This window comes from Rhinolophus sinicus, chromosome 1 (genome assembly GCF_057876585.1).
Source record: "Rhinolophus sinicus isolate RSI-liver-muscle chromosome 1, RSI-T2T, whole genome shotgun sequence".
NCBI lineage: Eukaryota > Metazoa > Chordata > Mammalia > Chiroptera > Rhinolophidae > Rhinolophus > Rhinolophus sinicus.
This window is the reverse complement of record NC_142501.1, coordinates 69,293,013-69,308,347: the sequence shown is the minus strand read 5'-3', so window position 1 is coordinate 69,308,347 and position 15,335 is coordinate 69,293,013. Positions and strand designations below refer to the sequence as shown.

General features: G+C 40.2%; 1 long non-coding RNA gene across 1 annotated transcript; it reads right to left on the bottom strand.

Annotated features, from left to right (window-relative positions):
• Positions 1–9,649: 9,649 nt before the first annotated feature.
• Positions 9,650–15,222, bottom strand: LOC141570073 (uncharacterized). The gene is made up of 2 exons (XR_012493914.2): positions 14,263–15,222; positions 9,650–11,155 (listed from the first exon to the last, which is right to left on the bottom strand). It is a non-coding gene; the product is annotated as an uncharacterized LOC141570073 (long non-coding RNA).
• Positions 15,223–15,335: the final 113 nt, after the last annotated feature.

Here is a 15,335-nt window from a genome sequence, read left to right as displayed (position 1 = left end):
CTCTCCTCATCTAGGGACCATCGGGATACAAATGATGCCCCAGCAAGGCTTCCAGTGCACCCCAACCAAGGAAGGCAACATGGTCTTCCAGACGGTTCTTGAGCCCTCTTCCTCTCATCTAAGATCAGATAGAGCAAGAGTTCTGTGGATCCCTGATAGGCAGGGACAACGACCACATTCAGCCGGAAGCAGATACAAAAGAAGAGACCTACTGTCCCTCAGCTTCCCACAGAGATTTATGGGGATCATGCTTCTCAAGGGAAAATGAGGCAGGCAGTTACAGATAAAAAGGGGGTCTCCAGACATTCCTGCACGTTCAACATGGCCTACAGAGAGCGACTGTGCAGAGACCTCCCAAAAACCTCCCCTCTACACCCAAATTTCTCCCTTATCTGCCATAACCATTAACCACTGTGAAGACACTAGAAGACACAAACTATCTAACTAGGTTAGACCAGTCACTCACACCTGTGCAGTAAAGGTTACAACGACGTTCATCTCACCTTAGCCTCATTATACCATCATTACAATATCATACGTGTGCCCAGAAGTTCATTAATATCATTATAACAGACTGAATTCTGGGAAGGAACATGCACAGTCTAAAAAGATGAGGTAATAGTCGCTAGTCAATCACAGGTGCTAATCAAGTGGCCCCATACCTGGAGAGGAGTAGCCTATCATAGAGAATAAATACAACCACTGTGGGGACAGAGCCAGGAGTGCAGTTTCCAGGCTCTCGGCCTCACATGGAAAGGTGCTGGCTCAGGTAGTAAATGGCCATCAACTGTGATTGGATGGCCACCAGCTATGGCTAGTTGGCCGTCAGCTGTAAACAGTGAGCCATTGGCCATTAATATAACTGGCTATGTTAGCAGAAAATGGGGGCTAGCAAGAAGATGGTGGCTGAGCTAGCAAGAGCAGACTGCAGTTAGCACGGCGGATTGCAGCTAGAGTCGGTTGGTTGGCAGGCAGAGAAGTGGACAGCAGGTTGCAGGTCGTGTGACTCCAGCCTCCAGTGAGACTATAGTGGTATAACTCCCCTATTTATGGCTCCATGGGTGTTCCTTTTGGGCCTCACCATATCCTGCGTTCTTATGTGGGGAGTGGGACAGGAGACTCCGTGTGACACCCTGCATGACACATGGCACAGCAAGCAGGGTCTCCCGCACGACACTTATTCAATGGCACAACTCCTGTGTTGGTCTATTGGCTGAGCGGCACAGGCAGCATGAGCCCCAGACTCAGTTGGCCTCCAGTTTCACTATCACAGATGAGAAAATAATGCTCATTATCACACATTTTGTAAATGGTTTTACTCATTAGGAAATAAAACCACATTGGTGACTTCTGGTTTCTCATCCAACATGTATAGAGCTTGAAGTTGTCACTTCCATCCTCACAACAAGAGGCTGAACAAACTGAAAGTCAACACCACTTCTTAGATCTATCAGAGAACCGAGGTCACATGGCAAACTGCTGTCCTGAAAACTGGACAGACAGGAGGATGCGGAGAATCACAGCTTAGACAGGGAGCAAAAGCCGAGGAGCAAAAGTCAATAGCAGGAGCCAGTATCAGTATAAACACTTTAAAGTATAATTAGCAAATTCCTGGAAGCTCAGTACACATTAGCCTGAGAGTTAAAAATCCCCAGACATCATCAAAATGGCGGCATGAGGTGAGCCTCTGTAAAGCTCCCCAGGAATTTATAACTAATCGAACAACAATAACTCCACAAAGGACTCCCTGCACAGCAGACAGGCAAGACGAACAGACCCCCTACTGAATTCACCTACAGGTGGGCGAATCGCGCGAGCGGGGGGAGGAGAGAAGGGAGAAGTGCGGAGACGGAGCCACAAGGGCGCAGGACGCAGACCTAGCTCAGTGCGCCGAGCTCGCTGCTTCCTGGAACTACCGCAGCTGCAGGAGAGGGAAGAACTCAGACTGCTAGGGCTCTGCTTATGGCCCTAAGGGCTGAGGCAACAGCATATAACACGGCTGAACCCAACGCTGAAGGCAGAGACCTCAGAGAAAAGACTGAGGGAAGAAGGCTGAAAACAGTGGTTTAAGCCCTCACTGCCGAGCAGAGAACGGAAGCCTTAGGCACTGAGACTAGCCGCCCCCTCCCTCCCCTCCCAGAGCTCGCCCCGCCCCCACCTGCCCGGTGCTAGAAGCGAAACAGTAGCAGTGTCAGATCAAAAGAATAGAATATTTGCTGTTCTGAGAACTGTGGACCGCAGACACAGATTCGTAGCTCAACTAGTTACGGTAAAGGGGAGGGTGCTGTGGAAGCAGGACCGGCTGTGGTGGTGGTCGCCGCCATTGCTCTGGGCCACCTCTAACAACTCACCCCGCCCCTGGCCCCACCTATCTGTGTGGATCCCTGCAGGAGTAAACAGAACTGCTAAAACATACGGGCTCTAAATCTGGTGCAGGAAGAGTTTTGGAACTTTAAAAGCTCTCCACATACCTACACAGACACTGCGCCCTGTGACTCAGGTGAACTATTAACAGAGGAGAAGCCCGTCTCCCAGGGATCCCCCCATTGTGTGAGAAGCTGGAATAGTGCAGAAAAAACATAGCACTACCCTGTGAGAGAGAAAAAAAAGGGTGCAGTCGGAGAGAAAATAAAACATTCTACCAACAAGTATTGGAAAACAAAAGAAAGACCTCTTCCTAGCAACCTGTTGCAGAAGCCACTCCTGTAGATGTCTAGGTAGAGAAATAATAAATCAGTAATTGCCATGAATAACCAAGGCAACAAGACAGCTCAGAAAGAAAGTGAAAAGTCTCCAGAAAAGGAACTTAAAGATATGGAAATATGTGACTTAAATGACAGAGAATTCAAGATTGCAGTTCTGAAAAAACTCAACGAGATGCAAGAAAACACAGAAAGGCAGTTTCATGAACTCAGAAACACAATCAAAGAACAACATGAGCATTTTACGAAAGAGATTGAAATTTTAAAAAAGAACCAAATAGAATTTCTGGAGATTAAGAACTCAATAGAAGAAATTAAAAATGAAATAACCAGCTTAGATAGTAGAGTTGACAAGATAGAGGAAAGAATCAGTGACATCAAAGATAGAAACCTAGAAATTACACAGATGGAAGAAGAAAGAGATTTGAGACTTAAAAGAAATGAAAGAACTCTACAAGAACTTTCTGACTCCATCAGAAAGAGCAATATAAGAATAATGGGGGGCCGGCCTGGTGGCTCAGGCGGTTAGAGCTCCATGCTCCTAACTCTGAAGGCTGCTGGTTTGATTCCCACATGGGCCAGTGGGCTCTCAACCACAAGGTTGCCAGTTCAATTCCTCGACTCCCGCAAGGGATGGTGGGTTCTACCCCCTGCAACTAAGATGGAACACAGCACCTTGAGCTGAGCTGCCACTGAGCTCCTGGATGGCTCAGTTGGTTGGAGCATGTCCTCTCAACCACAAGGTTGTCGGTTCGACTCCTGCAAGGGATGATGGGCTGTGCCCCCTGCAACTAGCAACGGCAACTGGACCTGGAGCTGAGCTGCGCCCTCCACAACTAAGACTGAGAGAACAACAACTTGAAGCTGAACAGAACCCTCCATAACTAAGACTGAAAGGACAACAACTTGACTTGGAGAAAAGTCCTGAAAGTGCACACTGTTCCCCAATAAAGTCCTGTTCCCCTTCCCCAATAAAATCTTAAAAAAAAAAAAAAAAAAAAAAAAAAAAAGGAATAATGGGCATACCAGAAGGAGAAAAAAGAGAGAAGGGAACAGAGAATACATTCAAACAAATTGTTGATGAGAACTTCCCAAATTTGTGGACAGAACTGGATCCTTGAATCCAAGAAGCAAATAGAACACCTAATTACCTCAATCCCAACAGGCCTTCTCCAAGGCACATTGTATTGAAGCTGTCTAAAATCAGCGACAAAGAAAGAATCCTCAAGGCAGCCAGGGAAAAGAAGACGGTAACCTACAAAGGAAAGCCCATTAGATTATCATCAGATTTTTCAGCAGAAACTCTACAAGCCAGGAGGGAGTGGAACAAATATTCAAACTATTGAAAAAGAGTAATTATGAGCCAAGAATAATATATCCAGCAAAGATATCCTTTAGATATGAAGGAGGAATAAAGACCTTTCCAGACATACAGAAGCTGAGGGAATTTTCTAATACACGACCTGCACTACAAGAAATACTAAAGGAGGCTATTCGACCACCATCAACAGGGACAATTTGTGGCAACCAAAACATAAAAAGGGGGAGAGTAAAGGCCTGAACCGGAATATGGGAATGGAGAAAGTAAGCGTGCTGAAGAAAATGGAATACTCTAAATATCAAACTTTCTTTTACATAAACTTAAAGGTAACCACTCAAAAAAAAATCCAGACCTGAAATACGTACTGTAATAAAAGAAGAAACAGAGGGAAACATCATAGAATACCACCACTCAGAAATAACAGACAACAACAAAAAGGCAAAGAAACAATGGAGACACAGCCTTACCAGAAAACTAAAGATAGAATGACAGGAAATCCTCACATATCAATAATCACCCTAAATGTAAATGGACTGAACTCACCAATAAAAAGGCATCGAGTAGCACATTGGATCAAAAAACTAAACCCAACCATATGCTGTCTCCAAGAGACACATCTCAGCTACATGGACAAGCATAGACTCAAAGTGAAAGGGTGGAAATTGGCACTCCAAGCAAATGGTACCCAGAGAAAAGCAGGTATAGCCATACTGATATCAGATGAAACAGACTTCAGGGTGAAAAAGATAACAAGAGACAAAGATGGACATTTCATAATGGTAAAGGGGACTATACAACGAGAAAACATAACAGTCATCAATATTTATGCCCCCAATCAGGGCGCACCGAAATATACCAAGCAACTACAAACAGAACTAAAGGGAGAAATTGACCAAAACACAATTATGTTAGGGGACTTAAATACATCATTGACAGCTATGGATAAATCATCCAAACAGAAAACAAATAACGAAATAGCATCCCTAAATGACACATTAGATGAAATGGACATAACTGACATACATAAAGCACTTCATCCTAAAACATCAGACTATACATTCTTTTCTAGTGTACATGGAACATTCTCAAGGATAGACCACATATTGGAACACAAAATCAGCCTCAGCAAATTTAAGAAGATTGAAATCATACCAAGCATATTCTCTGATCACAAGGCTTTGAAATTAGATATCAACTGCAAAAAGAAAGCAGGAAAAAACACAAATACATGGAGATTAAACAACATACTGTTAAAGAACGACTGGGTCAAAGAAGAAATTAGAGGAGAGATCAAAAGATACATAGAAACAAATGACAATGAAAATACATCCTACCAAAATTTTTGGGATGCAGCGAAAGCAGTTTTAAGAGGGAAATTTATATCATTACAGGCCTATCTCAAGAAACAAGAAAAATCCCAAATAAATAACCTCATGTTACACCTTAAAGAACTAGAAAAAGAAGAACAAGTGAAACCCAAGGTCAGCAGAAGAAAGGAAATAACAAAATTAGAGCAGAACTAAATGAAATAGAGAACAAAAAGACAATAGAAAAAATTAATGTGACAAAGAGCTGGTTCTTTGAAAAGATTAACAAAATTGGCAAACCCTTGGCTAGACTCACTAAGATAAAAAGAGAGAAGACACTAATTAACAAAATCAGAAATGAAAAAGGGGAAGTTATCACGGACGCCACAGAAATACAAAGGATCATCCAAGAACACTATGAAGGACTATATGCCACCAAATTCAATAACCTAGAAGAAACGGACAAGTTCTTAGAAACATATAGCCTTCCTAGGCTAAACCATGAAGAACTGGAAAATCTAAACAGACCGATCACCAGTAATGAAATTGAATCAGTCATCTAAAACCTTCCCAAATGCAAAAGTCTGGGACCAGATGGCTTCACTAGTGAATTCTACCAAACCTTCAAAGAGGATCTAATACCAGTCCTGCTCAAACTTCCAAAAAATTGAAGAAGAGACAGTACTCCCTAACTCATTTTATGAGGCCAACATTACCCTGATACCAAAACCTGGTAAGGAAAACACAAAAAAAGAAAACTACAGACCAATATCTCTGATGAAGACAGATGCAAAAATCGTAAACAAAATTCTAGCAAATCGAATACAACAATGCATTAAAAAGATTATTCATCACGACGAAGTGGGGTTCATCCCTGGGGCACAAGGATGGTTCAACACCCGCAAATCCATCAATGTGATACATCACATAAACAAAATAAAGGAGAAAAATCATATGATTATATCAATTGATGCAGAAAAAGCATTTGACAAGATACAATATCCATTTATGGTTAAAACACTTAATAAAATAGGTATAGAAGGAAAATACCTTAACATAATAAAGGCCATATATGACAAGCCCTCAGCTAATCTCATAATTAATGGTGAAAAACTGAAGCCCTTTGCTCTACGTTCTGGACCACGACAGGGCTGTCCCCTATCACCTCTGCTTTTCAACATAGTGTTGGAAGTCCTTGCCAGAGCAATCAGGCAAGAGAAAGAAATAAAAGGCATCCAAATTGGGAATGAAGAAGTTAAATTATCACTCTTTGCAGATGACATGATGTTATATATAGAAAACCCTAAAGACTCCACCAAAAAGCTATTAGAAACAATCAACGAATACAGTAAAGTTGCAGGCTACAAAATCAACGTACAAAAGTCCATTGCATTCCTATATACTAACAATGAAATCTCAGAAAAAGAAAAACAAAAAACAAATCCTTTTGCAATTGCAGCAGAAAGAATAAAATACCTAGGAATAAACTTAACCAAGGATGTGAAGGACCTATATGCTGAAAACTATAAGACATTTTTGAAAGAAATTGAAGACACAAAGAAATGGAAAGACATTCCGTGCTCATGGATTGGAAGAATCAACATAATTAAAATGGCCATATTACCCAAAGCAATATACAGATTTAATGCAATCCTCATCAAAATCCCAATGGCATTTTTTAAAGAAATAGAACAAAAAATCATCAGATTTGTTTGGAACCACAAAAGACCCCGAATAGCCAAAGCAATCTTAAGAAAAAAGAACAATACTGGAGGTATCACACTCACTGACTTTAGCTTGTACTACAGGGCTACAATAATCAAAACAGCATGGTATTGGCAGAAAAACAGACACATAGATCAATAGAATTGAGAACCCAGAAATAAAACAACATAAACACGGACAGATAATTTTTGACAAAGAAGCTAAAAACATACAATGGAGGAAAGACAGCCTCTTCAATAAATGGTGCTGGGAGAATTGGATAGCCACGTGCAAAAGAGTGAAACCAGACTGCTATCTGTCACCATGTACCAAAATTAATTCAAAATGGATCAAAGACTTAAGCATAAGACCTGACACAATAAACTGCATAGAAGAAAACATAGGTACTAAACTTATGGACCTTGGGTTCAAAGAGCATTTTATGAATTTGACTCCAAAGGCAATGGAAGAAAAAGCTAAAATAAACAAATGGGACTATATGAAACTTAAAAGCTTCTGCACAGCAAAAAAAACCATCGACAAAATAAAGAGGCAACCAACTGAATGGGAGACGATTTTTGCAAACAGTGCCTCCAATAAGGGCTAATATCCAAAATATATAAGGAACTCATGAAACTCAACAACAAAAAAACAAACAACCCAATTGAAAAATGGGCAGAGGACCTGAAGAGACATGTCTCCAAAGAGGACATACAAATGGCAAATAGATATATGAAAAAATGCTCAACATCACTAATCATCAGAGAAATCCAAATCAAAACCACAATGAGATACCACCTCACCCCAGTCAGAATGGCTATCATCAACAAGACAAATAGTAACAAGTGTTGGAGAGGCTGTGGAGAAAAAGGAACCGTCATACACTGTTGGTGGGAATGCAGACTGGTGCAGCCGTTATGGAAGGCAGTGTGGAGGTTCCTCAAAAAATTACGAATAGAATTACCATATGACCCAGCAATCCCTCTCCTGGGTATCTACCCAAAAAATCTGAAAACATTTATACATAAAGACACGTGTGCTCCAATGTTCACTGCAGCTTTTTTTACGGTGGCCAAGACATGGAAACAACCAAAATGTCCTTCGATAGATGAATGGATAAAGAGGTTGTGGTATATATACACAATGGAATACTATTCGGCGGTAAGAAAAGATGATATAGGAACATTTGTGACAACATGGATGGATCTTGACAGTATGATGCTAAGCGAAATAAGTCAGACAGAAAAAGCAAAGAACCATATGATTTCACTGATATGTGGTATATAAACCAAAAACAACAAAAGAACAAGACAAACAAATGAGAAACAAAAACTCATAGACACAGACAATAGTTTAGTGGTTATCAGAGGGTAAGGGGGTGGGGGGTGGGAGATGAGGGTAAGGGGGATCAAATATATGGTGATGGAAGGAGAACTGACTCTGGGTGGTGAACACACAATGGGATTTATAGATGATGTAATACAGAATTGTACACCTGAAATCTATGTAATTTTACTAACAATTGTCACCCCAACAAAGTAAAAAAAATTCCCTAGGGGGGACCAGGATTAGGGAGGCCCCCCTACTTTTCTGAATTTTACGGTAAAGATCAGAGAAAAATCCCTCCAGCGGGGAAGGAGGAAAGTAACTACTGTAAAATATGCCCAGAGTTCTCAGTTCTCCTTAACAAGGTCCCTCAAGGAAAACTATTTTACTAGAGCCTGACTGAGTGGGGTTTTACCAAAGCTTAACCCACGTGGGGAAGGGAAATACCCACTTCAGCCTCCTCTAGCCTTTGAGGTAGAAGGAAATACCCTATTCAGACTCACTACAGACTGAGACCTAACTATAGGATTATAGAACACTTCTCCCACACCTTGCTACATCAGTAGTACTCCAGTATAAGAAGAGGGGATTACAGCTAAAAGAACTGCAAGCCTCAGACTATTCTTAAATTCCTATTCTAGGAAAAGTCAAAGACGACAGGGGAGAGAAAAACAAGGACACTAGAGGAAATTCTAGCCTCTGGTACTACAGCAAAGCAAACATTAAATACAGCCTAACTCCTCGCCAGGTAAACAAAAAACTTCACACTAAAAGCCTATCTCAGTTCCTTTGACCTGATACATCATGTCAACAAAAAAACTACAAGGCATTCTAAAAGGCAAAAACCACAGTATGAGAGACAAAGCAAGCATCAGAACCGGACTCAGATATGGCAAAGATTTTGGCACTATGAGGCCAGGAATTTAAAATAACTGATTAATATACTAAAGGCTCTATTGGAAAAAGAGGACAATATGGAAAAAAAGACAAGTAATATAAGCAGAGAGATGAAAACCCCAAGAAAGAATCAAAAGGAAATGCTAGAAATAAAAAACATAGTAACAGAAATGAAGAATGCCTTTGATGGGCTCATCAGGAGACTGGACGTAGCTACGGAAACAATCAGTGAGCTTGCAGATACATGAAGCAAAAACTGATAGAACTAAAGGAGAAACAGATAAATCTACTGTTATAGTGAAATAATTCCACACCCTTTGATCAATTCACAGATCCAAGAGACAAAAAATCAGTAAGGATAGAGTTAAACTGAAGAAACACCATCAATCAACTAGATTTAATTGACATTTATAGAGTACTCCATTGAAGAACAGCAAAACACACACTCTTCTCAAAACCACATTCTGGCACGTAAAACACACCTTAACAAATTTAAAAGAATTGAGACATCATACAAAGTTTGCTCTTAGACTACAATGGAATTAAACTAGAAATCAGTAACATAGAGATAGCTGGAAAATCCCGACATATTTGAAAATCAAACAACACACTCTAAATAGCACATGGGTCAAAGAATAAGTCTCAAAAGGAATTTAAAAAATATAAACTAAATGAAAATTATAATACTGTGTTTCCCTGAAAATAAGACCAGGTCTTCAATTAATTTTTGCTCCAAAAGATGCATTAGGGCTTATGTTCAGAGGATGTCATCCTGAAAAATCATGCTAGGGCTTATTTTCCAGTTAGGTCTATTTTCGGGGAAACACAGTACAACCTATAAAAGTTATAGGTTGCAGTTAAGTAGTGTTTAGAGGGAAATTTATAGAATTGACTACATACATTAGAAAAAAGAAAGATCAATAATCTAAACTTCCAATTTAGAAAAACGAAATAAAGAATCACAAATTTAATCCAAAGGAAATTAAAGCAAACAAATAATAAAAATCAGAACCAAAATTAATGAAACTGAAATCAGGAAAAACCATAGAGAGTTCTCAGTTCCCCTTAGCAAGGTGTTAAAACCAAAAGTTGGTTCATTGAAAGATCAGTAACATTGAAAAACCCCTAGCCAGGCTAACCAAGAAAAAAGAGAGGAAAAGAAAGGAAGGAAGGAAGGAAGGAAGGAAAGAAGGAAGAAAGGAAAGAAATAAAGAAAACAGAAAGACACATATTACTAATATTAGATAAAAAAAAAAGAGATGATATCACTACAAACTTCATGAACACTAAAAGGATAATAAAGAACTATTATAAATAAGTCCATTGCCACAAAATTGATAACGTAGATGAAATTGACCAATTCCTTGAAAGACACAAGCAACTAAAACTCATACAAGGAGAAATAATCTGAATAGGCCTATCTATCTATTAAAGAAATTGAATCAGTAATTAATAACCTTTCAAAACAGAAAGCACTAAACCCAGAGAGTTTCACTGGTGAATTTTACTAAGCATTTAAGGAACAAAAGATATCAGTTCTCTACAATCGGTTACAAAAAAATAGAAGCAGAGGGAACACTTCCTAACTCAGTCTATGAGGCTAGGCTAACATTGTACTAATACTACACCAGGCAAAGCCATTATGAGAGGAAAACTACAGACTGATATCTCTCATACACAGTTTCTGTGGATCAGGAATTCAGGAGCATCTTAACTGGGTGGTTCTGGCCTGGAGTTCCTCATGACGTTGTAGTCAAGAGTTTGGGCAGGCGAAGTCTTGACAAAGACTGGAGGATTTACTTCACATGGTGCTGGTGGTTGATAGGAGGCCTCAGTTTGTCTCCATGTGGGCCTTTCCATCAGTTGCTTGTGTTTCCATGACATGGAGGCTGGCTTTCCTGGGAATGAATGATCCAAAAGAAAGCAAGGTAGAAGCTGTAATGTCTTTTATGACCTAGCCTCAGAAGTCACATACCGTTATTTCCTGAATATCCTACTGGTAACACAAGCCAGCTCTATTCAATATGGAAAGGGACTAAAGCAGGAGCCACCTTGGAGGTTGTTTACAACATTATACAATGGAATACTTTTGGCAATTAGAAGAAATTACCTATACAGGTAACCAATACATGATGCTCAGATATTACAATGAAAAAAGAGCCAGACACAAAAGAGTACATACCGTATTCCATTTATATGATTTCCTAGAACAAGCGAAATGAGTCTGTGGTTATTACCTCTGTGAGAGGGAGGTATTGATAGGAAATGACACAAGGGAATTTCTGGGATGATGGAAATGTCCTGCATCTTGACAGGGGTGTGCATCACATGGGTACATCATTTGTCAAAGTTGTACAATTAAAAATATTTGTGTGTTTCAATGTAAAAACATTTACCTCAAAAACCGAACCATTAAAAAAAAAAAAAATCAAGTGAGAACTGTGAATGAGTGGAAGTAAAGATGAAACAAGAATGGCCGAACGTTGATAATTGTTGAAGCTGGCTGATGGATACATCAGGGCTCATTACATTGTTCTGATTACTTTGTGTTTGAAAATTCCAAAATAATAAAAGACTGAAACCAAACTGTTTTGTGTAATAAGCTTCTGTGAAAATTCATAAACAGAAACCTTATTCAAATATATGGTGATGGAAGGAGAACTGACTGGGTGGTGAACACACAATTTATAGATGATGCTAGATTTATAGATGATGTAATACAGAATTGTACACCTGAAATCTATCTAATTTTAGTAACAATTGTCACCCCAATAAATTAAAAAAAAAAAAAAAAAAAAGAAACCTTATTTAAGTTGGAGTTGAGAGGGCCTGTAGGGGATGTTCTCATGCCCTACCACTCATCGTTAATTACCCCAACAAGGAATAGACTATTTTCCATCTCCAACAGGAAGATGTATTTCTACTCTACTACTTTAGCAGGGAGGATCTTCTACTTGCCCAGTAACCACTCGGCCAACGAAAGACTGTTACAACTTAGCCAATGAAAACCCACTACACTTTGAACTCCCAGTTTCCTCTAATGGACTCTGTTCACAAAAGCCCATCTGAACTCCCTTTTCCTTTATAAAAGAATGTTTTTCTTCTTTATTCTCTGGACTTGTGCATGGTTCGCCATTAGACTGCATGTCCCAAATTGCAATTCTTTGTTGTTCCTGAATAAACTCATTTTGCTGGAGAAATATCTCGCTATTTGTTTAAGGTCAACTCCAATTCCTTTGGGTAAAAGTTTATCCTTTCTTTCGTTTTTACAATGCTAATTATAAGGGCATGGTGGCATGGTATCTTGTGAAGGCTGCATTATGAATTGCACACTAACAAGGTCAGGTCAACTTAGCAAACCTGATTATAACTGGGGACACAAAAATTTGGTGGTGGGAGGTGGGTAGTGCGAAAATCTTCCAGGAGTACATTTTAACCTCTTAGTAATTATGTAAAGATTTGTGAAACCTGCACAGCTCTTAGGGAAAATGGGACAGCAAGCATTACACAAAGATGGCTCAAAGACCACATTTCCTCTCCAATTAGCTGATTTCCCCCTTCTTCCACAAGAGGGAAGCCAAGAAAGGACCATGGTGATCTGGACATTTAGAGCGCACTACTTTATGTAGTGCCTCCTACTTCTTCCCTCAAAGGCTCTAAGGGTATTTTGGGCAGGGGTGGGGATGTGGGAATGAAGTGAAAGAGTAAAGGAATTTGGAAGGTAGACACACAGGTTATATTACCATACTCCTATCACTTGAGGATCTATTTTTAAATGTGGAAGTACATATGTCTTCTCACAGATGCCAATGAACTTTCTTCCAGAACAGAAGCAAGAAGCCGCTAGTAAGAATGTGTGGAATAATGTGGCGATCTTGGAAACCACAGGATGTATTTTGGGACTCATAGTGCAGATGGCCTGGATACATGAAGTATGTTTAAGGGAATAACTGTTGATGAGGCTAAAGAGTATAGGGAGCCTTGTGCCTACCAGTAGGCACCCATTATCTCATTGAGACAAAAAAATCATTCCAAAAGCTTAAGAATGAGGTTTTGTTTAATAAAGCTTGGTGTAAAAAAAAAAAAAATCTTTCTTATAAAATGAAAAAATGTTCTTACAAAATAAATCCTCTTGCAGAATGAATTACATGAACACAGTTCATTCATATAATACTGAGTTATCTTTTTATAATAATATAAAAGAGCAGAAGCACCTTGCAGTTGCATAGCACTTTAGGTATGTCAGATAGTAATAATACTCACTGACTACCTAATACAGGCATACCTGGTTTTATTGTTCTTCACTTATTGCACAGGTGGTGTTATTGTTTTTCCTTTTACAAACCGAAGGCAAGACCCTCCACCAGTGAAGACTTGCTTTATTGCAGGGGTCTGGAACTCAATCCGCAACACCTCCGAGGTCTGCCTATATATATATACATACACACACACACTAGAGACTGCTAGGTGTGTTAGAAGACTTACTTCATTTGATCCTCACAGTAACTTCAGGAGCTAGATGCAATTAATAGCCCCATTTTATGGATGAGGAACCTGAGACAGAGAGGTGAAGTAACCAAGGTTACACAGCTAGTGAGTGGGAGAGCTAGGATTTGAACCCAGGCAGTCTAGCTCCAGTGGCTGTGCTGCACTATGCTGCCTCTCAAAACCAACATAGTCTATTAGTTTTCTGTGGCTGCTGAAACAAATTATCACAAACTTAGTGGCTTAAGCAACACAGATTTATTACCGTGCTTCCCCGAAAATAAGATCTACTAGACCATCAACTCTGAAGTGTCTTCTGAAGCAAAAATTATTATAAGACCTGGTCTTATAAGACTGGGTATTATATATTATTATAAAGACCCGGTGTTATATTATTAATATGTAAGACACGGTCTCATATTAAAGTAAGACTGGGTCTGATATTAACTTTTGCTCCAAAAGATGCATTAGAGCTGATGGTCTGGCTAGGTCTTATTTTCGGGCAAACACGGTACCTTACCAGTTCTGTTGGTCAGAAGTCCTTAAATCAATGAGTCAGCAGGGCTGTGCTTTCTGAATGCTCTAGGGAAAAATTGCCTTTTCCAGCTTCAAGATTCCACCTACATTCCTTGGCTCATGACCCCTTTGTCCATCTTCAAAACCAGTATCTGAGTCTTCTTCTGTCGTTCCATTTCTCCTTGAACACTGCCAGGAAAAGTTTTCCACTTTTAAGGACTGTGATGAGATTCGACTCACCTGGATAATCTCATCTCAAGGTTCTTAAGCTTAATCACATCTGAAAATTCCCTTAGCCATGTAAATAGTCACAGGTTCTGAGAGTTAGGACAGACATCTGGGATTATTCTGTTTACCACACATGGTTTCTCCAAAGGTTTTCACATATATCTACTCATTTGGTATCAACAGTATGTGTCACGTGACAGACCCAGCTCACTCCGCCATTTGTCGTGCAGGGTGGCCTGTGGGGCCTCTAGTCCCGCTCCCCACATAAGAACGCAGGATATGGCTAGGCCAAAAAGGAACACCCATGGAGCCATAGGTAGGGGTCATACCACTATAGTCTCACTGGAGGCTGGAGTCACATGACCTGCAACCTGCTGTCCGTTTCTCTGCCTGCCAACCGGCCGACTCACTCTCAACTCACTGACCAACCAACCATCGCAGCCACGGCAGTTATATCAGTCGCTAATTGGCTAACTGGTAACAGCTGATGGTCAGTTAGCCACAGCTGACGGTCATGTACTACCCGAGCCAGCACCTTTCCACGTGAGGCCGAGAGCCTGGAAACTGCTCTCTGGGACTCTGTCCCCACAGTATGGTAGAACAGAAAGTACATATATTAATTCCATTTTCCAGAGAGACAAAAGGAAAAACTGTTTTCCCCCAAGGCCATATGCTAGTATCAGGGCCCTTTACAATGGATCTCAACCTACCTCTTCAGCTTCCTCCATCTAACCTCTAGTCAGAGTAAACTCCCCCCCCCCCAATGTCATACCGTTTCACAGCTGTCTTCAGATGTGTTGTCATACCCTCTGGGAAAGTCCCTACCATCGTGACTTGGCAAAAGTTTAC